The sequence below is a fragment of the Malaya genurostris genome, chromosome 1, assembly GCF_030247185.1.
Source record: "Malaya genurostris strain Urasoe2022 chromosome 1, Malgen_1.1, whole genome shotgun sequence".
In the NCBI taxonomy this organism is placed as follows: domain Eukaryota; kingdom Metazoa; phylum Arthropoda; class Insecta; order Diptera; family Culicidae; genus Malaya; species Malaya genurostris.
Genome location: NC_080570.1, coordinates 127,250,613 through 127,276,867, shown reverse-complemented (window position 1 = coordinate 127,276,867; position 26,255 = coordinate 127,250,613). Strand labels below are relative to the sequence as shown.

At 39.0% G+C, this 26,255-nt stretch overlaps 1 protein-coding gene across 3 annotated transcripts in view; it reads right to left on the bottom strand.

Moving 5' to 3' along the window:
* The window catches only part of LOC131425728 (uncharacterized), a 771,700-nt gene that overhangs the window by 126,146 nt on the left and 619,299 nt on the right, over positions 1–26,255 (bottom strand). The gene's annotated exons all lie outside the window — the stretch shown is intronic.

Genomic DNA, 26,255 nt, shown 5'->3' with positions numbered 1-26,255 from the left:
TTTAGTTTCTGTAGTCGAATAGCTATTATTTTGACTAGTTTTCTATATAAAAGGTGATTTTTTTGAGGTTAGGATTTTCATGCATTATTATTTGCTCAGTATGCTCTGACATTTCATCATGAATAGACTTACTAACGAGCAACGCTTGCAAATCAGTGAATGGGCCCTAGAAAAGTTGGCAGAAAATCCGCTTTTTTATCGACAAATTTTGTTCAGCGATGAGGCTCATTTCTGGTTGAATGGCTACGTAAATAAGCAAAATCGCCGCATTTGGAGTGAAGAGCAACCAGAAGCCGTTCAAGAACTGCCCATGCATCCCGAAAAATGCACTGTTTGGTGTGGTTTGTACGCTGGTGGAATCATTGGACCGTATTTTTTCAAAGATGCTGTTGGACGCAACGTTACAGTGAATGGCGATCGCTATCGTTCGATGCTAACAAACTTTTTGTTGCCAAAAATGGAAGAACTGAACTTGGTTGACATGTGGTTTCAACAAGATGGCGCTACATGCCACACAGCTCGCGATTCTATGGCCATTTTGAGGGAAAACTTCGGAGAACAATTCATCTCAAGAAATGGACCGGTAAGTTGGCCACCAAGATCATGCGATTTGACGCCTTTAGACTATTTTTTTTTGGGGCTACGTCAAGTCTAAAGTCTACAGAAATAAGCCAGTAACTATTCCAGCTTTGGAAGACAACATTTCCGAAGAAATTCGGGCTATTCCGGCCGAAATGCTCGAAAAAGTTGCCCAAAATTGGACTTTCCGAATGGACCACCTAAGACGCAGCCGCGGTCAACATTTAAATGAAATTATCTTCAAAAAGTAAATGTCATGTACCAATCTAACGTTTAAAATAAAGAACCGATGAGATTTTGCAAATTTTATGCGTTTTATTGTTTAAAAAAGTTCTCAAGCTCTTAAAAAATCACCCTGTAGTATTTTTCTAGAGATATTCTGAGTTCTTTGAAATTGCCGTCTTACACTATTTTTAAGCATGATAATTCTTCTAGTTTCATTATCAATTTGAAGAAACTTACTTGTTACTGTTGTGAATGGAATAAATATTTCTTCAGCCTCGTGGATGACATCGGTGATCACCTCCAGCGTTCGATCTATTTCTTCGGTTGAAGAAATATGTTGAAGTTCGTCTGCAGCATCTTCAATGTACTGTTGGAAGCGTGGCCAATTGGCACGATGGTAGTTTCGCCTGCGCAGTTGATCTCGTTGATTAGCTTGTACGTTCATTTCGAAAATCAGCGGGAGATGGTCCGAAGATAGCTCCGTTAAAACTTGTGGTGTCGTTATTTTTTCAGGAACGTTTGTCAATATTACATCCAGGGTTGATCCTATACCAGCTGGGGAATAGTATGTAGGAGAGTCCGAATGCACAACAACGTAGTGGCCTGCTTGAAGATCGGAAGCCAGAATATTTCCATTTTTGTTGTTTCTCGAATTACCCCAGAGAGTGTGACGGGCATTTAGATCGCCGGCAACGATGAATTTTTCTCTTCGACGGGTTAGTTTTTGAATATCTGTTTTTAGTTGGGTAGCACTGCCATCGATGTCCTTGCACTGTTTGGGACAATATGTCGCGATAATGATTAATGGTCCATCAGTAGTCCATCAACTCGATGCCGACAGCTTCGATCGAGGAAAGTCGAAAATCCGAGAGCATTTTGATTTCTAATCCACGTCGAACGGCAATGGCAACACCACCCTTCCGTGATTCAATTCGATCCCTTCTAACGATGACGTGATCCGGTAGACTGAAGTTTATATTTGGTTTTAAGTGTGTTTCTGTTAGGAAAGCGACGTCAATTTGATGAGTTCGAAGAAATTCGCAAATTTCAAGCTGTTTAGCTGCCAACGATGCGGCATTGAAGTTAAGCATTTGGAGTGAGAATGCTACGGTGTTGGTAGTAGAATCGCATCATAACTGCGACTTGTTCACTGCTGGTTCGACAGGCTCTTGTTTGCCGGTCCAGTTCCGAAAAGAGGTATGCCAATTGTTCCATGGAATATGGGGCATCTTGTTGGGCATTTGCTACTGTCTCGGCGTATGTGCGAAAACCTGGTGGTGGTAGAACTGGTCCTGGTGGTGGTGGTGGTGGTGTAGATGAAAACAGTGCCGGGAAATTTCCGTTAGTGAGGTCAACCACTTTTTTCTGCTTCGGGCGATTTCGTTTTGCTACTTCCTTTCTGAAGTTGACAAACTCTTCACGTTTGGGACAGGTTCGACTAGTAGATGCATGCTGCTGTCCGCAATTCAGACAGGCGATTTTTACTTCTGTTTCAACACAATCCGAAGAAGAATGGTTTTCACCGCACTTAGAACAGCGGCTTTTCATGTGACAATGTTACGAACCGTGACCGTAACTCAAACAGTTGGCACATTGAGTTACTTCACGATGGACTGGCTTGTAGTGTTCCCACTGGATGATGATATTTTGGAGTGCTCTGATGTTCCGGAGTTCTTTCAGGTTTGTTGATCCCTTCACTAGATGAATGAGATAGAGCTGGTCTCTGTAGGCAACAGCTTGATTGTGTCGCCGCATTTTGTAGATCTGAACAGGTTGTAACTTGTTTTCCTTTAGTGCTGCTTCCAACTGAGCAATTTCCATGTCCGGGAGGCCTCTGAGAACCACTTTGAAGGGCTTTTCTGCCACTATATCGTGGGTGAAGTATTCGAGTTTCATAACATTTAGGTATTCTTTGATCGTTTTATAATGCTCCGAAGAAGAAGCGACTATTTTCACACCGTCAGTGCAAAGACGAATTGTTGCACGTAATCCTTTTGCGATGAGACCATTTAGGTGGCCAATTACAGTATTCGGTACACATTTAACATAAAATGGAGGCAACTTTTCCTTTTTATCAATTTCATCCACTGGTAAAACAGCATACGGGTTGTTCTTAAGCAGTCTTTTGTTATTGTTTGGATCTTTATCCTCTCCAGGAAGTCTACGCTTCCCACCAGGGAGAGACCGGTTTTTTCCCATGTCTGGGATAGGCAAACTTGCACTAGGCAACGCGAATGAGAACGAAGTAAATAATACGTTTGAAAAACACGTCTTGTCAGCGCGAAAGACAACGTACGAATACTACTGCTCTGAAATCAAGAAATGATTTGCAGCATATATTTATAGATTCCTCTTCGAACTACGCAGAATGATGCGGTGTTTTTATGCATGATGCAAAGCCTCCTATGCCGAACAAGAAAATGACGTCAATTTTATCAGCTGGGATTGGTGGATGAAAACATTGTCAATTATAACCATTTTTTCAATAGTATGCTATTGAAATACTGAAACGACGTTGCCATACATGTTTAAGTTAAAAGTTTCCGAAACAATTGGTTGTTAAACTATATCAATCCATCAACAAATGACTGAGTTATTAACGTTCAAAATTATGACAGTAAAAGGTTACGCGGCTATTTTTGAAACTTTCAATTGACACTCGGGCCCGTATAGTGAAGAGTAAGACATTTTTATTACCAAAGATTTACTAAAAACATGGGCTATTTCAAAAGAACCGGTAATAACGCTGATTCGGTTCTTCAATACTGATATATAAGATACTCAAGCGAAAACGGTGTTGCGCTGACAGCAGGAAATTTCACCAGCACATAATGCAAAAGGGACAATCCAGCGAGCGAACGCATATACAATCCAGTCGTCAGCTCACTGGACGAGCTACTTGTTTCATACACAGTCAAGCATCGACTAGGCAAAGAAATATTTTGCAGCATATATTTATAGATTTCTCTTCATACTACGCATAACGATGCGGTGTTTTTTATGCATGACGCAAAGCCTCCTATGCCGAACAAGAAGTTGACGTCATTTTCTACAACTGGGATTGGTGGATGAAAACATAGGTCAATTAAAACCATTTTTTCAATAGTATGCTATTGAAATACTGAAACGACGTCGTCATACATGTTTAAGTTAAAAGTTTCCGAATCGATTGGTTGTTAAATTATAACAATCCATCAACAGATGACCGAGTTACTAACGTTCAAAATTATGACACAAAAAGGTTACGCGACTATTTTTGAAACTTTTAATTGACACCCGGCCCCATATAGTGAAGAGTAAGGCATTTTTAATGCCAAAAACGCATAACTCTGAAACTTCGCATAAAAAAAACCGCATAACTCTGAAAATTCGCATAAAAAAAGTCGCGTAAAAAAACCGCATAAAAAAGACCTACTTGAGTTGAGATGAAACAATGGATAAAACGTGGATCCATGTTTTGCACTTCGGAATCAAAACGATCATCATCTGATTGGACTTCAACTAGCTACAGTCAGCTGGGAAGGTTATGGTTTCAGTGTTTTTTGTTATGCATATATTAAAGGGTGATTTTTTAAGAGCTTGAGAACTTTTTTAAACAATAAAACGCATAAAATTTGCAAAATCTCATCGGTTCTTTATTTTAAACGTTAGATTGGTACATGACATTTACTTTTTGAAGATAATTTCATTTAAATGTTGACCGCGGCTGCGTCTTAGGTGGTCCATTCGGAAAGTCCAATTTTGGGCAACTTTTTCGAGCATTCCGGCCGGAAGAGCCCGAATTTCTTCGGAAATGTTGTCTTCCAAAGCTGGAATAGTTACTGGCTTATTTCTGTAGACTTTAGACTTGACGTAGCCCCACAAAAAATAGTCTAAAGGCGTCAAATCGCATGATCTTGGTGGCCAACTTACCGGTCCATTTCTTGAGATGAATTGTTCTCCGAAGTTTTCCCTCAAAATGGCCATAGAATCGCGAGCTGTGTGGCATGTAGCGCCATCTTGTTGAAACCACATGTCAACCAAGTTCAGTTCTTCCATTTTTGGCAACAAAAAGTTTGTTAGCATCGAACGATAGCGATCGCCATTCACTGTAACGTTGCGTCCAACAGCATCTTTGAAAAAATACGGTCCAATGATTCCACCAGCGTACAAACCACACCAAACAGTGCATTTTTCGGGATGCATGGGCAGTTCTTGAACGGCTTCTGGTTGCTCTTCACTCCAAATGCGGCAATTTTGCTTATTTACGTAGCCATTCAACCAGAAATGAGCCTCATCGCTGAACAAAATTTGTCGATAAAAAAGCGGATTTTCCGAATGGACCACCTAAGACGCAGCCGCGGTCAACATTTAAATGAAATTATCTTCAAAAAGTAAATGTCATGTACCAATCTAACGTTTAAAATAAAGAACCGATGAGATTTTGCAAATTTTATGCGTTTTATTGTTTAAAAAAGTTCTCAAGCTCTTAAAAAATCACCCTTTATTATCTTTATTGACTATCTTGAGAAAGAAAAAAACAATTGCGAATACTACATCGCGTTGTTAGATCGTTGGAATGCAAAAATCAAGGAAAACGTTTCGAACATGTGTTTTCCGGGCGGCTTGTTAGACCTGCACCAACCTCCTGTCTCGCCAGACACTGATACAAGGTACGGTAATCAGCCGCTCCTAATATGGAGAACAGACGCTGTTTCGAGCCGCCCCAACATGAGGAACAGACGCTCGGGTAGGCTCGCTCTCTGTAAATAGAGGGCATGTCCCCCCTTCCCTGTCAGCATACGACTAAGTTCCCACCGTGGTTGGTTACCCGATCTTTCCTACGGTTACTCGTATCCCAGCCGGCATCGCGGGGAAGTAGGGATAGGAGTCACTGGACAAGAGGTTAAGAACCACATTGGGGCCCGAATTACGCATTGTCCAGTCGTTTACCAACCAATTTGGTATCTATACATGATATGAATTTCTAATGAAACATTGTTACTATTTACACTCAATTCTTGGTCGTAACAGCACTTGAATTTTCATCTTCTTACTTTCGTTTTCTTTCTCACAAATCTCACAAGATTTGAATGATGTCCTAATTACAACATTTTTGCAACTGATAGATTGGAATGGAATTGTTTTTTTCGCAATAATATATTACCCACAGGTCTATATAAACTTGTCATGAATATATTTTACTCAGGGCATTTCTCATTAAGATTGTTTAAGTATCGAATCCCACTATTTGCGACTCATTGCCCACCTGTTACCAAATTTTGAGTTTACTACCCACTGAAAATGAGCTAATGCCCACTAGTGGGCTGTAGGGACCAGTTTGGGAATCACTGCCCTAAAGCATTTCCAATGTACTGCACTGAAAGGAATAATCGTGAAGCATCGAACGAAATAGAATTGCAATCGGCATCTTCGATTGATCTTCCCATTTCTTTCTAGCGAGCCCCAACGGAAATGTCTGGGCCATAATGAAGAACTGAGTGCACAATTTAAGGAAGCCTTTCCGGAAAATTCGGATAGTTTAGCGTTCTCTTCCAATAAGCTACACTGGTAGTGAGCACTTCACTGTTTTCCAATTGATTACCCTAAAGCAGTGGTTCCCTAACTTTTTTGGTCGAATGCCCATTTTATATAAATTATTCGTTCTACTGCCCACCAGTTAGAAAAAAAAACTCAAATAAAATTCTGCGATAATCATATAAAAAATACGGTGATGATAAAGATGTGCATGACTGTGTTTATCACATTTGTTAGTATTTGGTTCTATGATGGTTAAAAAAAACTCCCGAATCCTCTCACCCATTAATAACTAAGCGATATGTAGATCTGGATTCCGATCATGAACACTGGATTAGAATATTGAACTATCGAACAAGGTTTCTGGATCAGAATATTGAATCTGAACCTGGATTCTTGAAAAACATTCTTTATCCGAATATGGAATCTGAACTTGAAGCAGATTTCAGTACTTATAGTCGGAACATGGATCTGGAGTTAGATCGTGAATCTGACCTCCTGACAGAACCCTTAACCTAGATTCTGTACTTAGATTATGCGCCGAAATTCTGAACCGAGTTTCCGAAACTAAACTTTGAACCTATTTTGCACTTGAACTGTGAGCCTAAATTGGATTCTGGACCTGAGTTCTCCAGGATTCCTCAATTTTAAACTTGAACCTGAAAACAGAGCTTCTAAACCTAGACCAGAATTCTGAACCAGGAAACTGGAGTTGGATATTCGACAACAATTGTGACAGAGATTCTGAGCCTGAGACAGAAATCTACATTTGACTCCACACTGAGCTTGGATTTGGATTCTAGACCTGAACCTGATTTCTTGACTGGGACTCTCGATGAAGGTTTCGGGTCTAAATCTGGAGCTGGATTCAGGTTTCCAAACAAGATTTTTACTCAAAAAAATTTACAGAGATACTGGGAACGCACCAGAATCGTGAACCTGGATTTTCGATTCTGAAGCTGAAACTGGATTCAGAAACATAACACTGGAATTGAATTCTGGGCAAAAATTTTGAAGCATGATTTAGGACCTTATTTCTAGATCTGAGTTCTGGACCTGCATTCTGACCTTGGATTCTGATTCTGTATTCTGAAAATGATATTGCCAGCCACTCAAGGCACGGATGCTTTTGAGATCACCCTTCACTTGTTCGATCCACCTTACTCGCAGCGCTCCTCTTCTTCTTTTAAGAGTCGCATTAGATTCAAGAACCATTTTCACTGGGCTGTCTTCCATCTGCACTCCGCTATAGATGGTCCTCAGTACCTTTCCTTCGAAAACACTGAGGTCGCGTTGGTCCTCTGCCAACATAATCCGGGTCTCGTGGCCATAGAGAACAACCGGTCTAATGAGCGTTTTGTAGATGGTCAATTTCGTGCGGTGGCGTACTTTTCTCGATCGGAGGGTTTTTCTGAGTCCAAAGTACGCACGATTCCTTGCCAAAATACGTCTATGAATTTCTCTGCTGGTGTCATTAACGGCGGTCACCAGTGAGCCCAAATACACGAACTCGTCAACCACCTCGATATCGTCACCGTCTATCAATATTCGTGGTGGAAGGCGTAGTGTTTCTTCTCTAGAGCCTCTTCCTCTCATGTATTTTGTTTTCGACGCATTTATCCGATACGCCTAGCTTCAACTTTCAGCCCGATGTAGGTTTCTGTCATCTTCTCAAGGTTACGTGTCACAATATCAATATCGTCAGCGAAGCCAAAAAGTTGTAGATCGTAGATCGTGATACTCGTGTCGATCCTCGCTCTTCGGATCACACCTACCAGGGCAATATTGAACAAGATACAAGAAAGTCCATCACCTTGACGTAGCCCTCCAAGATTCGAAGGGATTCGAGAGCGTCCCAGATACTCGAACGTAGCACATCACTCTATCCATCGTTGCTTTGACCAATCGCGTCAGTTTATCCGGGAAACCGTATTCGTGCATTATCTGCCATAGCTGTTCTCGATCGATTGTGTCGTATGCCGCTTTGAAGTCAATGAATAGGTGATGCGTGGGTACGTTGTATTCACGAAACTTCTGGAGTACTTGTCTTATCGCGAATATGTGATCCGTAGTGGCGCGGGCTCCAGTAAATCCCGCTTTGTACGGCCCTACGAATTCCTTAGCTATTGGTGATAGACTATGGCAAAGGAGTTGGGAGAGTACCTTGTAGGCGGCGTTCAGCAATGTAATTGCGCGGTAATTGCAACAATCTAGCTTATCGCCCTTTTTGTAGACGGAACATACCACCCCATCCATCCATTCCTGCGGTAGAATCTCCTCCTCCCAAATCCTAGAAATCATCCAGTGCAGTACTCTAGCCAGTGTCTCTCATCCATGTTTGAGCAGCTCGCCTGGTAACTGGTCATTGCCCGCGGCTTTGGTGTTCCTCAGCTTGCCGATCTCCTCACTTTTCTCCGTCAGATCAGGTGCTGGGAATCTGTTGTCGGCTGAGCGTGCACCCAGATTGATTCCTGTGTCGTTCTCTGTATCCTGTGCTTCGCCATTCAGATGCTCGTCATAGTACTGCTTCCACCTGTCGATCACCTCACGTTCATTCGTGAGAAGATTACCACTGCTATCTCTGCACATTTCGGCCTGTGGCGTGTAGCCTCTGCATTAGCGGTTCACCTTTTCATAGAACTTCCGTGTGTCATTTGCGCGGTACAGCTGTTCCATCGCTTCGCGATCTTGGTCTTCCTGGTGGCGCTTTTTCCTCCGGAAAACCGTGTTCTGTCTGTTCCGCGCCTGTCGGACCTTATGTTCCTCCAGCCGTCTTCAAACGTTGCCGCGCTAAGCTGATCTTCCGTTGGTAGCACTAGCTCCAGTTGTTGCACCTATTCCTCTGCAGTACGAATGCTACGTAGCTGCTCTAGGTTGAGTCCCGGCGTTCCTGTGCGACGAGTGTTGTGCACCGTCGATAGTTTTGAGCGCATACAAACCACGACAAGGTAGTGGTCAGAATCAATGTTGGCACTGCGGTAGGTGCGGACATTGATGACGTCGGAGAACAATCGCCCGTCGATGAGAACGTGGTCGATTTGATTTTCCGTGTGTTGATCAGGCGATCTCCAGGTGGCTTTGTGGATATCTTTGCGGGGAAAAAGGTGCTTTGAACTACCATTCCGCGGGAGGCTCCCGTTCCTACCACATTGGGGCCCGAATTACGCATTGTCCAGTCCTTTACCAACCAATTTGGTATCTATACATGATATGAATTTCTAATGAAACATTGTTACTATTTACACTCAATTCTTGGTCGTAACAGCACTTGAATTTTCATCTTCTTACTTTCGTTTCCTTTCTCACAAATCTCACAGGATTTGAATGATGCCCTAATCACATCATTTTTGCAACTGATAGATTGGAATGGAATAGTTTTTTCGCAATGATATATAACCCACATGTCTATATAAACTTGTCATGAATACATTTTACTCAGGGCCTTTCTCAGTAAAATTGCTTATGTATTGAAGCCCACTATTTGCGACTCATTGCCCACCTGTTAACAATTTTGAGTTTACTACCCACTGAAAATGAGCTAATGCCCACTAGTGGGCTGTAGGGACCAGTTTGGGAATCACTGCCCTAAAGCATTTCCAATGTACTGCACTGAAAGGAATAATCGTGAAGCATCGAACGAAATAGAATTGCAATCGGCATCTTCGATTGATCTTCCCATTTCTTTCTAGCGAGCCCCAACGGAAATGTCTGGGCCATAATGAAGAACTGAGTGCACAATTTATTATACCCATTTGGATAATTGATTCCACATTGATACCTTGCCCAAAGGCCATTATTTCATCGTCACGAACAGTCCAAGTTCGTGAGGAGCCAGAAATGTACAAAATCACTCAATACGTTCTCATCTTAGCTGATGTCAGTGAACGAAAATATTTTCTACATAACCGGAAGACAAAACGATTGCTACGATGAAAATGCATTGGCCCGGAATCTAAAATTAAATCGCACTTGCAGCAACAGTAAGCGATGCGGTTGTCGACGGAGAGTAGCCAGTGATCCAAGTGCACTATGCACGGACACGTTTCAGCAAATAAAATCCAACCGTCATCGATCGTTTTATCTGAATGAACTTGAACTTGAATTCCGTCGTGGCGAACTGAGGAAGCACTTTCTTCCTATTATTCTTGGATCGGTTCCCGACTAAAAAGATGTCGCTTGAGTGGACCGAGTGGAGTGCTGCGCCTTTTACTGCCACCAAAGACAAGAAACATGTTTGCTTAGGATAAAGGATTTTACTTCCCCCGCGTATCATCGGAAGAAGCTTGCTCCGCAAATCATTCGCTCCTTTGGGGCTTTTGGTTTGTGTTTGATCGAACTCGTGTTTCCGATCCTGCAGGAGGAGGAGGAGCGCGACGGTCCGGTTTCTGGTCCGGTCCAGCAGATATGGCACGATTGCGGAATTAAAGGATTTTTCTATTCTAATGTACGGTCATAAATTAGTCATGAGAGGTGGTAAATATTCAAGCAGGATCAAACCTAAGCCCTCTATCAAGTGCTAATGTGGAATGAGAATGACTCGGTTTGTCTCAATTCAAACTAAATTTTACCCATCCATTCGGCAATCAATTTTCTCCTCTGAGCTGAGAAAAGCCCAGATTCCGGCTTCCGGCTGTCACATCCCGGGTTTCGCCCGTCGTCGTCGTCGGGATCCACTATATTATCTTCGGAAAAAGATCAATTTAAAAATGGGTCCTTTCAAATTTCCCACCCAGAGCAAGAGAGTCGACGAAGATAGAGAAAGGCGGAAAAACTCCGGAGGGTAAATTTCACTTTCAATTTAACCCTCGTATTCGGCGGATGGCGGGCGGACGACGGGATGTTCCACCACAGACCTGAGTGAGTGCTCGGACGAGGTAATGGCAGAATAAAACTGGGACATTTCCATTTTAATGGCGTCCGTGTCGCTGACAATGTGCCCCACCCGGTTTATTGTTTCGTCGTCCTTCTTTCCGTCCCCTTTCCAGACAGACCCGGGTGCTTTAACATTTTTCGGTATCACGGGTCTGTTTATCCGAGTGGAGAAAAAAGTTGGGCTGCGGGGAATCATTTTTTTTTATTAAAGTTTGAACAGCGCAACGTGCGTAAATATACGGGAAAAAGCAGTGAGATTGATATTTTTGCATGAATGACTTCCTGAGTTGTTACGTTTTTTTTCTTGCTCATTTCCGTACCCTTCAGAATTTTGTTTAGAACGAGGGATCCACAATTCGCGAGATAAAACAAAAACAGTTTATGTCCAGCTCAACAAACTCGGAATTGGAATTTAGTTTGATTTTGGTTTATCTGAAATTGTTTCCAAACGGTTTCCGGCCCCCTTCCGTAAGTTCTTCCGGATACGAATCCGAGCCGGATCCGGCATCCGTTCGAAGAAGGCTAAGAGAAAACAACAAAAACGAAGAAAAAAAAACATATTTGTCACCATCCACCGAACAGTTTCATTCGCAGCAGACAAGAAATCAATTATCCTCAGATTAGATTGCCTGGATGCCATCACACCCGGAAGCGCCCATGGTCGTCCATCGTTCCTTCGCTCTAGGAAGCAATTTCCTTCGCCATCACAGAAAGTGATACAACTGCTCGCGCGCGTCATGGACGGCGGAAAACGACAACCGGGCAGCAGTACACCAAGGCACACAATCAATCCTTTTTGCAAACGTGCCACGTCCTGAGAGGATCGAATCCTAGCAACGGGGTGCCAATTGCATTTCGCATTTATGTATTCGCTTACCTGGCGCCGCTGGTACACTTCGGTGTCGGAAGCACCGGAAGCACCGGAAACGAGGCCCCGCTCTAGCTCTAGCCTGCAATCTAGCCTTCAAAACCAGATCTCGTTTGCCAACCTTTCATCTTCGGTGCGGCCTCCCGCTCGTTCCACCGTTTCACTTAAGCAATCAATTGTTCTGCTTGTTACATTTTTCCACGAACAACAGTCATATTTCATGTTCTTCGGTTGTCTCGAGTCGCCAGCCCCGGGACTCGAGACTCGGGACGGCCGGGAAGAACAGTTTGCCATGGATATCAACAACAAGGGAAGCGTGGTTTTTCCGCACAAAAGCTTCTTCACGGACGGCGGAACACATTGAATACAACAACACTCACTCCTTCGTATGTACTCCTTTCGTCTTTGCCTTGGTTGACACGGTTGTTGATTTGTGACATTCGTTCCGACAATAACTCACTGCCTGATTATGTACATACGGTACGAGAGGAAATGATTTTTATTGGTTGTATATTTCGTTTGTCACTCTGCACGGATTTAAAGACCTTTCCCTTTGGGAAAGATTAGACTGTATTGATTCGATTTCCGTTGGAGTAAAGCTTTAACTGAAATGAAATACGTGTGACAGAGGAGTGAATTTGTTCCCCACAAAAGTATACAAAAAAAACCTATTGAGGTTGAAGTTTTGGAATATCGTATTGTGAACCCATTCTATCAGAGCCAGTAATAATTCAATGCAAAAAACCGTATCTTTTTTGCCGTTCGAGCACTTGTAGGCTCGTGAAGAAACGGCGCTCGATGTTTGTTGGCTTCAACTCAGACGGCACTCAATTGCCTACCTTTTGGATCCTTCAAATTGCTTCTAAAATGGAAGGCTGAGTAACTTCGAGTGATTCTGTATGTTCTTCTTACGTTTGCGACGGGTCTGGATCGAGCGATTCCTCTAATTATTCATCTTCAAACGTTGATCTTTAAACCGACTCGTTCTTCGTCTTCCACATTAAAACTTACACTTTTTAAACCGTGCAAACCACTTCCGACACATTCGCTCTGCTAGAGACTACACTTTCACTCAAATATGATTATTTTCGGCAAGTGTTTTCTTTCTATTGAAATAATGAAGAAGAACTTCCCACAAAAACACTTTGATCGGCACAAAACTCGTCTAAAATTGCCGATTTTCATGGCATTATTTTTAACTGCACTGACGAAACTACCCAATCAATCATAGTAACCCATGAGTCAGTAGACAAAATTTGACTGTCAAGCACTGGGTATACAGTGGGATCTCGTACAACGCAGATTCGGTTTTGCCGGATTACCGCGATAAACGGGACCCAGAGCATATGGGATTTCGACTGATTGGGGCTGTGAACGATTATCTAGATTCGGTCGACAGATAGAGCCACACAATCTTCGGCAAACTTGTTGTAGATACTTAGACCAACAATTTAATGTAGTTCGACAGACAATTAGTTGAGAACTGCCCCGCCAGGGGCGTTTTGAAAAATGCAAGATAAAGCTTGCTTCATTTAGAATTGGCACAAACTTTTGCTCATATTTTGGCGCTCTTGGTGGACAGATTTGGAAGTTCTTGGCGCACACGTGTCGGGAATTTTATCAGCTTCACGTATGATTTTTGACAAAGTAAAGTAAATCGACTGTACTTCGTAAACAATCAACATGGAAGCCGAAAGAAGGGAAAAAATTTTGCACAGTTATTTGGAAAATCCATTGTGGTCTGCATCTAGGCTAGCTAAACAGCTGAAATTGCCCAGAAATACCGTATGGCGCGTTATCAAACGGTATAAGGAAACATTGACGACGATTCGGAAGCCTCAAGCCAATCGTCGGAGTGGAACTGTCGACCGGAAACTGCGTGGTAAGATTTTGAAGACGATTAAGAGGAATCCTAATCTGTCAGACCGTGATTTGGCCAGAAAATTCGGTGCTGCCCATAGTACCGTGAGAAGAACTTGACTCCGGGAAGGAATCAAGTCGTATCGTGCTTTGCAAGAACATTTATGATTTGGCAGGGCATTTGCAGCTATGGTAAAAAAACGAAAGTTTTCGTTACAAATGAGACAATGACATCGGAACTATACCAAAAAGAGTGTCTCCAAAAACGATTTTTCCGTTCATTCGATCCCACGACCATCCCGTAATGTTTTGGCCAGATTTGGTGAGCTGTCATTACAGCAAAGTCGTTCAAGAATGGTATGCAGAGAAAGGGGTCCAGTTTGTTCCGAAAAACCTTAACTCACCCAACTGCCTCCAGTTTCGCAGTATTGAGAAATACTGGGCAATCATGAAGAGGCGACTCAAGGCAAAGGGGAAGGTTGTCAAATACATCAATCAGATGACGACCTGGTGGAATAAGATAGCTAAAACGATGGACGAAGAAAGTGTGCGCCGCCTAATGAGCCGTGTTACAGGAAAAATTCGAGAATTCCTTCGAAACCGAAGAAGAATCTTCGAATAATTTTATCCGTATTTTTTCTTAAAAGTATGAAGAAAACGTTACATTTGTAAAAAAAAAATCTTGAATTCAATAATAAATAACTAAAATACAGGCAATTGTCTTTGCTTCAATTTTATCTGAAGCAAGCTTTAGTTTTCATGAAATCATTTTAATGACTTTCTTATTTTGAATGAAATGTAATTAAAATTTTAAAACTGCAAGATGAATCTAAGATAGAAATTGTAGGGAACCTTAAAATTAATCCTTTCAATCTAAACGTGTGACAATCGATTAATCATTCCATGAGATGTAGAAGTGAGTTGCTCTTAAGAGTTTTTGTCATTATTTACGGTACTTCCAGAAACGGTATTCAGAGACCAGCATAACCAAAAATAGTTCGTATGAATTAGTATGACGAATAAATCGAATCTTCTATGACGGTTTGAATTTTGAAAACTCATCACCCTCCAATTTCCAAATTGGAAGTCGGAATCGGATCGAATTCTCCAATTTTGTATGGGACCATTTTTGTTTGTTAAATTCGTTTTGGTCTCCTTTAGCTTCTCTGTTCCCGATACCTTGAGATACAGAAGTCAGAAATCGGTGTAGCCAGACGTGTACCCAGAAAACTTTTTCGGGGAGAGTTTCAGAACATGTTGGCCGATATCCAGACGTATAAAAATAGGTGTAAAATTACTTGAAAAATGTTTGGAAATAAAGTCGTTAGTTGAAAATTATTCATTTTATAATTGACTTAAATTTCTAAAGAGAAGAGTTTTCATATAACATTTTTCTGAGTTTCGGAGGATTTGAATCCCTAAAACACCCCCCCCCCCCCCCTTCCGTTTACGCGCCTGGGTGTAGCCGAAGTCAGTCAAATTCGCCTAATGAATTGTTAACCATCCAATTAGGTTCTAAATTTTAAAAAATCAGTGTAGCAAACTCAATGAAATCGTAGTGCGTTCCACATAACATTTTTGGGTGATTAAAAAACAAGCTGCCTTTTGTTTGAATGCTAGATGGACGAAATCGGTTCAGCCATCTACGAGCAAATCCAAATGATCAGAATCAGATCCAAATGATATTCAGTTCATATGAATCTAAGTTTGTAGAAATCAGTTAGGCCATCTCCGAGAAAACACACACACAAATTTGCTTCTCTCGACGAACTTCTTCGAATGTTATGAGGGTGTAAGAAGTTGTGTTCTACCAGCAATTATTGTTGCAAGCAGTATAAATCAATATAAATATGAAATAGTTTGGATTTGAAAATACTGCCATCTTGCTAATACAGATGTCATATTCGAACGATTACGTTGCCAAAAACGAACCGCGCTAAAATTGAAACGTCATGGACCCTTGTGCATAGTCTTTTGGGTGCCAAACAACAATTCCATCAAACAGTATTGAAAATCGTGTTTCACTTTGCTCCGAAATATCGCTTTATCATCAAGCGCGTAAAACTCCTACTACTGGAATATGGCGAAAAGTCACTTACACACAAATATCGATATCTCCGTTAAAAATGAACGGAATTTAACAAACTATGGCTTGTTGGATAGCTATTGCGGTGCGGAATCTAAGTCTGAAAACATATTCTGTTTTCAAGGTCAATTTGGACAGATATAGTCAATAAACTGAAAATTTTGACATAAAATTTTGTGTAACTCTAAAAGTAAACATACGATCTCAAAACCATTCAGGGTGACGGGAAGGCCTTTCATTTGCGACTAGTTGAATCAAAATCGGTTCAGACATCTCTGAGATCTCGACCTCTTTATTGACAACACACATACACACATACCCACACGGACATTTGATCAGTTCGTTCTCAATAAAATTTCACATCAGTATTTGAAATCAAAAGTCCTTAAATTTTAATCAAAGTTTGCCTCGTCAATCAGGAACCGAAAGTTGGATCTTAATAAAACTCAGTAGCAGACTATTCGACCATAAGACCTTTCGTTTGAATCTTGGTATATGAAAATTATTTCAGCGGTTTGTGAGAAAATCGAATTCACTGTTCTCCACTGTTGTCTTTCTCATAAAGAAAGACTTTCGAACCGAGGCTCGGAGGGCCCATTGCCATACTATTCGACTCATTTCGTCGTGTGTATGCAAGATTTTTGTGCCCAAACTTTTCTCGGAGTGTGCTAAATTCGAAAGGTTTTAAGAAGCCATAGAAAACTTCTGAATTTAAAAATGGACCTACGTTTGGTTCCGAAATTACTGCGTACAACGCGATTAAAGTGAAAATTTCAAAATTAAATTACTTACTCACATTGCTCAGAGATTGCGTAATCAATTTTCACAAACTTAGGCTCAAATGAAATATCACATACGCTATAAATATTTACTCCTCAGTTCTTAATTTTTCTATGTACTTTAAAAGCAAAAATAAGCGTAAATCAAAATATGTTGTATAATCAAGGCATTCTAATTTACTTTTACATCGATGATGGTTTTCAATCAAATTTTTGATTTAATTAATTTGTAGTTTTTCAATTTCTGTTGAAAATTATATTTAACAGATCGGCTGAAAAGTTCATATCGTTTCTATGAGAGGGCGTCACTAGAATTAAATCCATACCATTTTCAGTTAGTACCAACCTTCAAAAGATACGTGCAGGGTTGTTACAGTCGCGCGGATTTCGCGGTTTTCGCGGATTTCGCGATTTTCGCGGATTTGGCGCGGTTTCTGCTAAGATTTTGATGCTATGGCGCGGATTTCGCGCGAATTTCTAAAAACATCATTCCACAAAATTCTTTGCAAAATTTTTGAAGTTTGTGAGTTTTAAGAAACCCTAAAAAATTAAAGATGGGCGAACGTTTCAGCAATTGGTCGAGATGGCCCAATTTTCACCTTGATAAAACTAAAATTTACTAGAAGGCGGTTCTAGCCAATGTTTTCTTCAGTGGACAAAATTTCGATTTTATGCTTTTCGATCTCGAGTGATACTAGTCGCTATTTCAACATTTTGCACTCAAGGATATTGATGTCAGTTGGAAAATATCGTCTCAATCATAATACATTCAATAATGCAAAGAACGTAATAAATGAAATGCGATTCTTCAATAACATGGTAACAAAGCAAAATTTACTCGACATGCTTACGAAGCAAAGTCTGACATTAAAAAAAAAGAAGAAGGTCTGGGATTTCATCCGTGGTGATAAGAAAGTGTTCTAATAGTTTGTTGGTTCCACTATCCAACATTTTCAATTGTTCTTTACGTTCTGGAGTTTTTCTTGAAATATGGAAGAAATCCTATGTGAACAAGGCTATAGTATCCAACTACCTTGGAATTGTTGCTTTGTGCGCTGTATCGAAGCTCTTTGAAATTATAGTTCTGGATTTTATAACACATAGTTGCTCTGACTACATATCAGAGACTCAGCTTGGATCCATGCCAAAGCTTTCCACTTTCCCTGCTGCGTTCGACGAGATCAATCATCACATAACGATCTCCAAGATAAGTAGACTGGGATTAAACGGATCATTTTTTAATTGGTTTCGATCATATCTAGCTGGTAATGAAACGATAGTGAAAATAGGAGCCTGTACAACCTCACCATGTGCTGTTACATCTGGAGTTGCTCAATGAAGTCACCTTGGACCGTTCATAATTTTATTGTATCTCAACGATCTAAATTGTTCGATCAAGTGTATGAAACTATCGTTCGCCGATGACTTTCGTATTTCATATTTCAAAATGGTTCAAATGCCACTCAATTCTCCGTCATCTCTTTTAGTAGCAAAAAGTCAGTATTCAAATTCGACTATAATATTCCACAAACTGTTCTCGAACGCGCATCGTCTGTTAAGGACCTGGGTGTTTTGGAAACCAAGTTAAATTTTAAAGAGCACATAGAGCTTTCAGATGTTACAATTTGACATTCGACGTCGTAGTTTTCCTATTTTTTTCTTCGGATTCCATATATTAGAACTAATTATGGATATAACGAGCTCATTGCTAGCATGTGCCGCATATTTAACAAATGTTTCAATTCTTTCGACTTTCATTCATCACGTAATGTTATCAAGAAATCGTTTCTTATGTTACTGTCTCATTAGATTTTGTTACTATACACTAGATTTGAAGAAATATATCATTTGGATGATTTTGATCTGTTGATGCAAAAGATGAGGATACTGGAGAACAAGTTTGACAGAAACTAATTCCAGTGGGCTTTTCCCTGATCCAAATAAAAGAATAAAAGATGAGGAGGAAAAGAAAGACATTCAGAGTAAAATCTGAAAACAGAAGAAGGCGCTATTATAATTGAAACTGAAATTAAAAAGAGTGAATCAGATCATCCTGATGTGGTCTACCCTAAAATTCTTCTTATCAAGAAGGAAATGTTTGCCGAGTAAAAAGATGTCGAAGCAAAAAAATTATCTTCGAAGAAATCTGTTCCACTTCTTTCAAAGTCACAATTGTTAGGATTTTTATTTTTACTGTAACATTAGAACAACATAAGTTTGATATATGCAGTGCAACGAGTTTATTAAAGTGACTTGCAGGATTGAGTTTCAAACAATCTTTTTTAATAATAATTTATTCTCAAATGAATGTTAAGCCTGACATTTTGTATGAAATGTCAGTTTTGAACAATTTTTCACCAACGTTCGACGGAAAATTGCTTACATTTTATGAATGTAGATTTTATTTCCCTAATAAAAAAAAGTTGGCTACACTGCTTCAAAGCATTTGTATACGCTTGCAAAAAGGCTTTCTCCTTAACTAAGGGCATCGAAAAAGATGAAGAATAAATATGAAATCGTTTTCATGGAGTTTCTCGAAGTGACGTGCTGTATGCGGACTTATTTATTGTGTTCATATGACAAACTTATGCTGATTTTTAAATTATATTTAAGTGAATTTTCAAGTACTGCGTAAAGTATCCCCTGCATAAAAATTGTTGTCTAACGCTTCACTCGAATATCGCGCGTTTTAGTTTTCAACTTCGCGCGGATTTCGCGCGTTTTAGTTTTCGACTTCGCGCGGATTTCGCGCGTTTTGATTTTGAAATTTTTCGTAACAACCCTGTACGTGTATAAATTTGACAGCTGTCTGATTATTAGTTTGTGAGATATTGCATTTTGAGTGAAGCTACTTTTGTTATTGTGAAAAAAATGGAAAAAAAGGAATTTCGTGTGTTGATGAAACACTACTTTTTGATGAAAAAAAGTGCCGCCGATATCAAAAAATTACTTGATGAGTGTTATCCAGACTCTGCACCGGGCGAAGCAACAATTCGTAAGTGATTTGCAAAATTTCGTACTGGTGATATGAGCACCGAAGACGATGAACGCAGTGGACATCCAAAAGAGTTTATCGAGATAGCTGACACCCTAAAGATATCAAAGGAACGTGTTGGACATATTATTCACGAATATTTGGATATGAGAAAGCTTTGTGCAAAATGGGTGCCGCGTGAGCTCACAATCGATCAAAAACAACAACGAATTGATGATTCTGAGCAGTGTTTGGAGCTGTTATATCGAAATAAAACCGATTTTTTTCGTCGATATATAACAATGGACGAAACATGGCTCCATCACTTCACTCCGGAGTCCAATCGACAGTCAGCTGAGTGGACTGCACGCGATAAACCGAACCCAAAGCGTGGAAAGACTCAACAATCGGCCGGTAAGGTTATGTCGTTTTTTTTTTTTATTCGCATGGTATAATTTTCATCGACTACCTTGAAAAGGGAAAAACCATCAACAGTGACTATTATATAGCGTTATTAGAGCGTTTGAAGGACGAAATTTAAAAAAATACGGCATCATTTGAAGAAGAAAAAAGTTTTGTTTCATCAAGACAATGCACCGTGTCACAAGTCGATGAAAACCATGCTGAAATTGAACGAATTGGGCTTCGCATTGCTTCCTCATCCACCGTATTCTCCAGATTTGGCCCCCAGTGACTTTTTCCTGTTCTCAGACCTCAAAATAATGCTCGCTGGTAAAAAATTTAGAAGCAATGAAGAGGTAATCGCTGAAACTGAGGCCTATTTTGAGGCAAAGGACAAATCGTACCACAAAAATGGTATCGAAAAGTTGGAAGATCGCTATAATCGCTTTATCGCCTCTGATGGCAATTATGTTGAATAATAAAAACGAATTTTGGCAAAAAATGTGTGTTTCTATTAAACGATACGAACTTTTCAGCCGAACTGTTATGCTTATTAGTGGTTTCAATTCGAGGAACATCAGTATCAGTTCGATTGTAAATCGAACAACAAATTTGAAATTCTACAAAAGAAATTCAATGCCAAGGCGTTCCTTTTTCTTGTAGTTTTTTCCTGTTCTGATCGGAATACTGCATCTACAAACGAAAGAACAAGCAGTGTTGCGTAATGTTAACTCTTGCCAGTTTTTTTTTTAAATAACTATTCATTGGAATATGAGTTAAAATTAAATTAATAAGATTTAAATTGGGTGTTCAGCCACAAGTGGTGACTTTTCAGCCCTGTTATATATATGATTTGGTTATTACCATGAGGACATCATTTGCTTCCGCAATTCTGAGATTTTTGTGTTGGGAAAATTCTAAACCTACTCGTATTGTGTAATGGGGAAAAGGAACTTATATACTAACTTACTAACTAATACAGAGAGCGAATCGATTCAATTGAAGATTGCATCGATTTTTGTCGGAATTTGCTTATAATATTATGTGACATTACATCTAATGGTTCTATATTTGTGAGTCTGTGTAACTCATTTGTGCTAAACCAGGGAGGACGCTTCAAAATCATTTTCAGAATTTTATTCTGAATCCTTTGAAGCGTTTTCTTCCTGGTGGAACAACAGCTTGACCAAATTGGTACCGCATAAAGCATGGCTGGTCTGAAAATTTGTTTATAAATTAACAATTTGTTTTTTAGACAGAGCTTAGAATTTCTGTTTATAAGAGGATATAAACATTTAATATATTTATTACACTTTGCCTGGATTCCTTCAATGTGATCCTTGAAAGTGAGTTTTTTGTCATACGTTAAACCTAAATATTTAGCTTGATCGGACCATGTCAACTCCAAGCCATTCAATTTAAGAATGTGATTATTGTTTGGTTTAAGAAAAGAAGCTCTTGGCTTGTGAGGAAAGATAATTAATTGCGTTTTTGCTGCATTTGGTTTAATTTTCCATTTAGACAGATAATCACTGAAAATATTTAAACTTCTTTGTAGGCGACTGCAGATCACTCTTAGATTTCTACCTGTGGCTAACAGACTTGTGTCGTCACAGAATAGCGATTTCTGACAACCAACGGGTAGATTTGGAAGATCAGAAGTGAAAATATTATACAAGATTGGAGCTACGCTCGAACCCTGCGGAACACCGGCTCGTACGGGTAGCAATTCAGATTTACGATTCTGATAGCTAACCTGAAGAGTACGATCAGTTAAATAATTTTGAATCATTTTGATCAAATAAATAGGAAACTGGAAATCGGACATTTTTGCTATTAAACCTTTGTGCCAAACACTGTCGAATGCTTTTTCTATGTCTAGAAGAGCAACTCCAGTGGATAACCCAGAAGATTTATTTGATTTTAGCATGTTCGTTACTCTGACAAGCTGATGAGTAGTTGAATGTTCATGACGAAATCCAAACTGCTCTGGTAAAAAAATTGAATTCTCATTTATATGAGTCATCATTCTCAACAAGATAATTTTTTCAAAAAGTTTACTGATAGAAGAAAGTAAGCTAATTGGGCGATAACTTGATGTTTCTGCTGGGTTTTTATCAGGTTTTAGGATAGAAATTACTTTAGCGTTTTTCCAACTTTTTGGGAAGTAAGCTAATGAAAAACACTTGTTGAAAATTTTAACCAACCAAAGTCTCAAGGCAACATCGGGAAGATTTTTAATAAGAATATTAAAAATTCCATCATTACCAGGAGCCTTCATGTTTTTGAGTTTCCTAATAATTGATTTAATTTCATCAAAATTCGTCTCAATAATGTCATCGTGTGATAACACTTGGGTTGAAATATGATCATATTTCAGTGAGACTTCATTTTCAATGGGACTCACAACGTTTAAATTAAAATTGTGAACACTCTCGAACTGCTGAGCAAGTTTTTGAGCTTTTTCACCATTTGTAAGAAGTATTTGATTTCCTTCCTTGAGAGCAGGAATTGGTTTCTGAGGTTTCTTAAGAACCTTAGAAAGTTTCCAGAAAGGTTTAGAATATGGTTTAATTTGTTCAACTTCTTTAGCGAAATTTTCATTTCGCAAAAGAGTAAATCTATGTTTAATTTCTTTTTGTAAATCCTTAACTATGTTTTTCATAGCAGGATCACGAGAACGTTGATATTGACGTCGACGAACATTCTTCAATCGGATGAGCAGTTGAAGATTGTCATCGATGATAGGAGTATTTAATTTAGTTTGAGCTTTGGGAACTGAAAGATTTCTAGCTTCGATAATGTAATGATTCAAATGATCAATTGCTGTGTCGATGTCCGCAGAATTTTCTAAAATAGTTTCATGATCCACATGATTTTCAATGTGAGATCTGTAATCCAACCAATTAGCTCTATGATAGTTGAAAATAGAACTAATTGGATTAATTATAGCTTCGTTGGAAAGTCTGAATGTTACTGGAAGATGATCTGAGTCAAAGTCAGCATGAGTAATCGGTTCACTACAAATGTGACTTTGATCTGTTAGAACCAGATCAATTGTAGACGGGTTTTTCACGGAAGAGAAACAAGTAGGATTACTGGGATGAAGAACTGTGAAGTAACCAGCTGAGAGTTGATTATGAAGTATTTTACCATTACTGTTATTTTGCCTACAATTCCACTGGACATGCTTAGCATTTAAGTCCCCTATTACGAAAAATTTCGATCGATATCTTGTAAGTTTTTGCAAATCGCCTTTAAAGAAATTTAATTGTTCGCCGGTGCATTGGAATGGCAAATATGCTCCAGCGATGAAATAAATTCCATGAATGGTTTCAACTTCGATTCCCAAGCTTTCAATAACTTTAGTATTGAAAGAAGGTAAAATTCGATGTTTAATTTGCCGTTGGACAAAAATGGCAACTCCACCACCCATTCCAGTAAACCTGTCAAATCGATGAACCACATAATGTGGATTACTTTTCAATTTTACATTTGGTTTAAGAAAAGTTTCTGTCACAATGGCAATATGAATTTAGTGAACTTTGAGAAAATTATAAAATTCATCTTCACTCGATTTCAAAGATCGAGCATTCCAATTTAAAATATTCAAATAATTATTTAACATCACTGTTAAATTTTAAATTCATTATAATATTATTTGCAAATTTTCATCCGATTTGAAATGCTTCAAAAAGTGATGAAGTTGAATTCATTTGGATGATCATTTGAAAAAGTTGATCTTGTAGGTAGATCATTTTATTTTCAGTTATATCGCCTAAATCGACTTCATTTAAAGAAGCGAATGGCATTGAAGAAATATTTGTAGGTAGACTGCCATTAGAAGAAGATGATTTGGCCGGTCTACCTATTAATAAATTGTTTTCGTTAGAAGAAGAACTGCAAGGCGGTCCTGTGTTTTGACTATTTACATTAGAAGAAATAGGTGATAGATTTCTACCTAATATACCAGCATAACTGACATTAGAAGAAGATGATGACGAGGTCGATCTACCTGTCAATAAATTGTTTTCGTTAGAAGACGAATTGGCAGGCGTACCTGTTTTTTGTTTTAAATTCGAAGAAATAAGTGCCTTAGAAGAATTAGGCGTGGCATTTGTAACGGTTTTCTGATTTTCAGGTATGTTCTGTAAATTTAAGGTCGTTGATTTGACTTGTTGTCTAAGCGAACGAGGGTTTAAAATTTTTTCCCTGACAGGACATTTCAAATAATTGGATTTATTATTTCCATTGCAATTTGAACATGAAAATTTATCAGTGGTTTCATTCATTGGACAAACGTCTTTCGAATGCGATTTACCACAATTCAAACACCGTATATCCATATGACAATTTTTGGTTCCATGACCGAAGCCTTGGCAACGACGACATTGCGTTAAGTTTGCAATACGATTATGCCGTTTATAATGTTCCCAATGAATTTTAATGTGGGAAATGAAACGTACTTTTTCTAAAGTTTTCAAATTGTTTACATCACTTCGATTGAAGTGTATTAGGTAAAGTTCATGGTAAATTCCAGAGCGTGGTTTAGAAGTACCATTCGCTCTTTTTTTCATAAGTATTACTTGGGAAGGGGCAAAACCAAGCAATTCTTTTAGTTCATTTTTAATTTCATCAATACTTTGATCATTTGATAATCCTTTCAAGACAGCCTTGAAGGGTCTGTCTGATTTTATATCATATCTCTTGCCAGTTTAATAAAGCTTTCCTCTAAGTGTTCTGGTAAATAAAACAAAACGCAAAAATTTATTCACTACATCTCAAACGACTTTCCATACTTTACCGTTTGATTAGTTCATTCAAACATCATTTTCCTGTTTTTATGATTTCGGAAATTGTGGTAACGGTGACCGCGTTTGTGTGTGTGTTTTGTGTTATTTGTTCACAGCGTAAATGATATTGTCAGGTTGTGTTGCAACAAACGTGAAAGCAAAACTTTTTTTTTAAAACATAAGCATAATGAAGCAAACAGATGGTGCCTATTATAGTGGTAATGTTTTAAGAACTTCTTAAAAAATTCCGAAATAAAATATTCCTACTAATGACGTAATTGCAGGTTCTCCTAAGGTTGCTATCAGAGTGAAAGCGTCAATGCAATGTTATTTGGAGATAGTAAGTGCGTATTTCGGTTACACATGCACACAAACACATTAATTTTGTTATCTCAACGAACTGATTCGAATGGAATATAACATTCGGTTGTTCGGTCGACGATTCAAAACTCGGTTTGCACAAAATGTATCCTATCATCTTCTCAACCTTTGTATTAACGTAGCACCTTTTAATTATCTTAATAACTCCCATTGAATACAATCGTTTTATACCGCACCTCATATATTTTTCCGTGATTTATAGCAAAGTCCGATGACCCGCAACTTTCTCGGAAAAGACAAAGACTTCCTGTCACTTGAAAGAGAAATGTTCAAAAAAATTGCGTCGAGAAAGGACTTCGACGAAACACAAAGATGCAAAAACGGACTATACCAGAAATTTAATTCAGGGCTTAATCCTGTTGTAAATGCAAAAAGTGCCCTGAAAAAATAGATATTAATCGCCAACAGCAGCTGTTTAACGCATATTATTATGAATCCAACCACCCTCAGAAAACATTAATCTCGCGATCACTTGTTAGATTAAGTCCTGTAAATGATACAAGAAGAAGCTGCAATTTACCAGTGGTAGAATCTCGGAAAAGAGAACAACATATCAACTGACAGATAAACATGGTTTTATTCATCTGGTTTTTCGATGTTTCTTTGAATGATCCACATAAATCTCCAGACGAACGGACTAGATTGAGCGAAATGTAGGGGCAGTACCATGATCTATCTAAAATGTGTCGAATATGCAACCTCCAATCTTCTATGACGACGAGCTTTGTTGAGTGAATAACACTCTTAAATCGTCTCAAAAGGGTTGATATAATAGGGATTGTGATTAGGCCAATTGAAGACGTTTGAAAGATGATTGGATTTGCCATTATTGTACAGAGTGGGCCATTTATAGAGAAAGGATTTGTTAATTAAATTTTTATTTCGATTATAATTTTTTTTTGTTGAAGGAGATATGTTA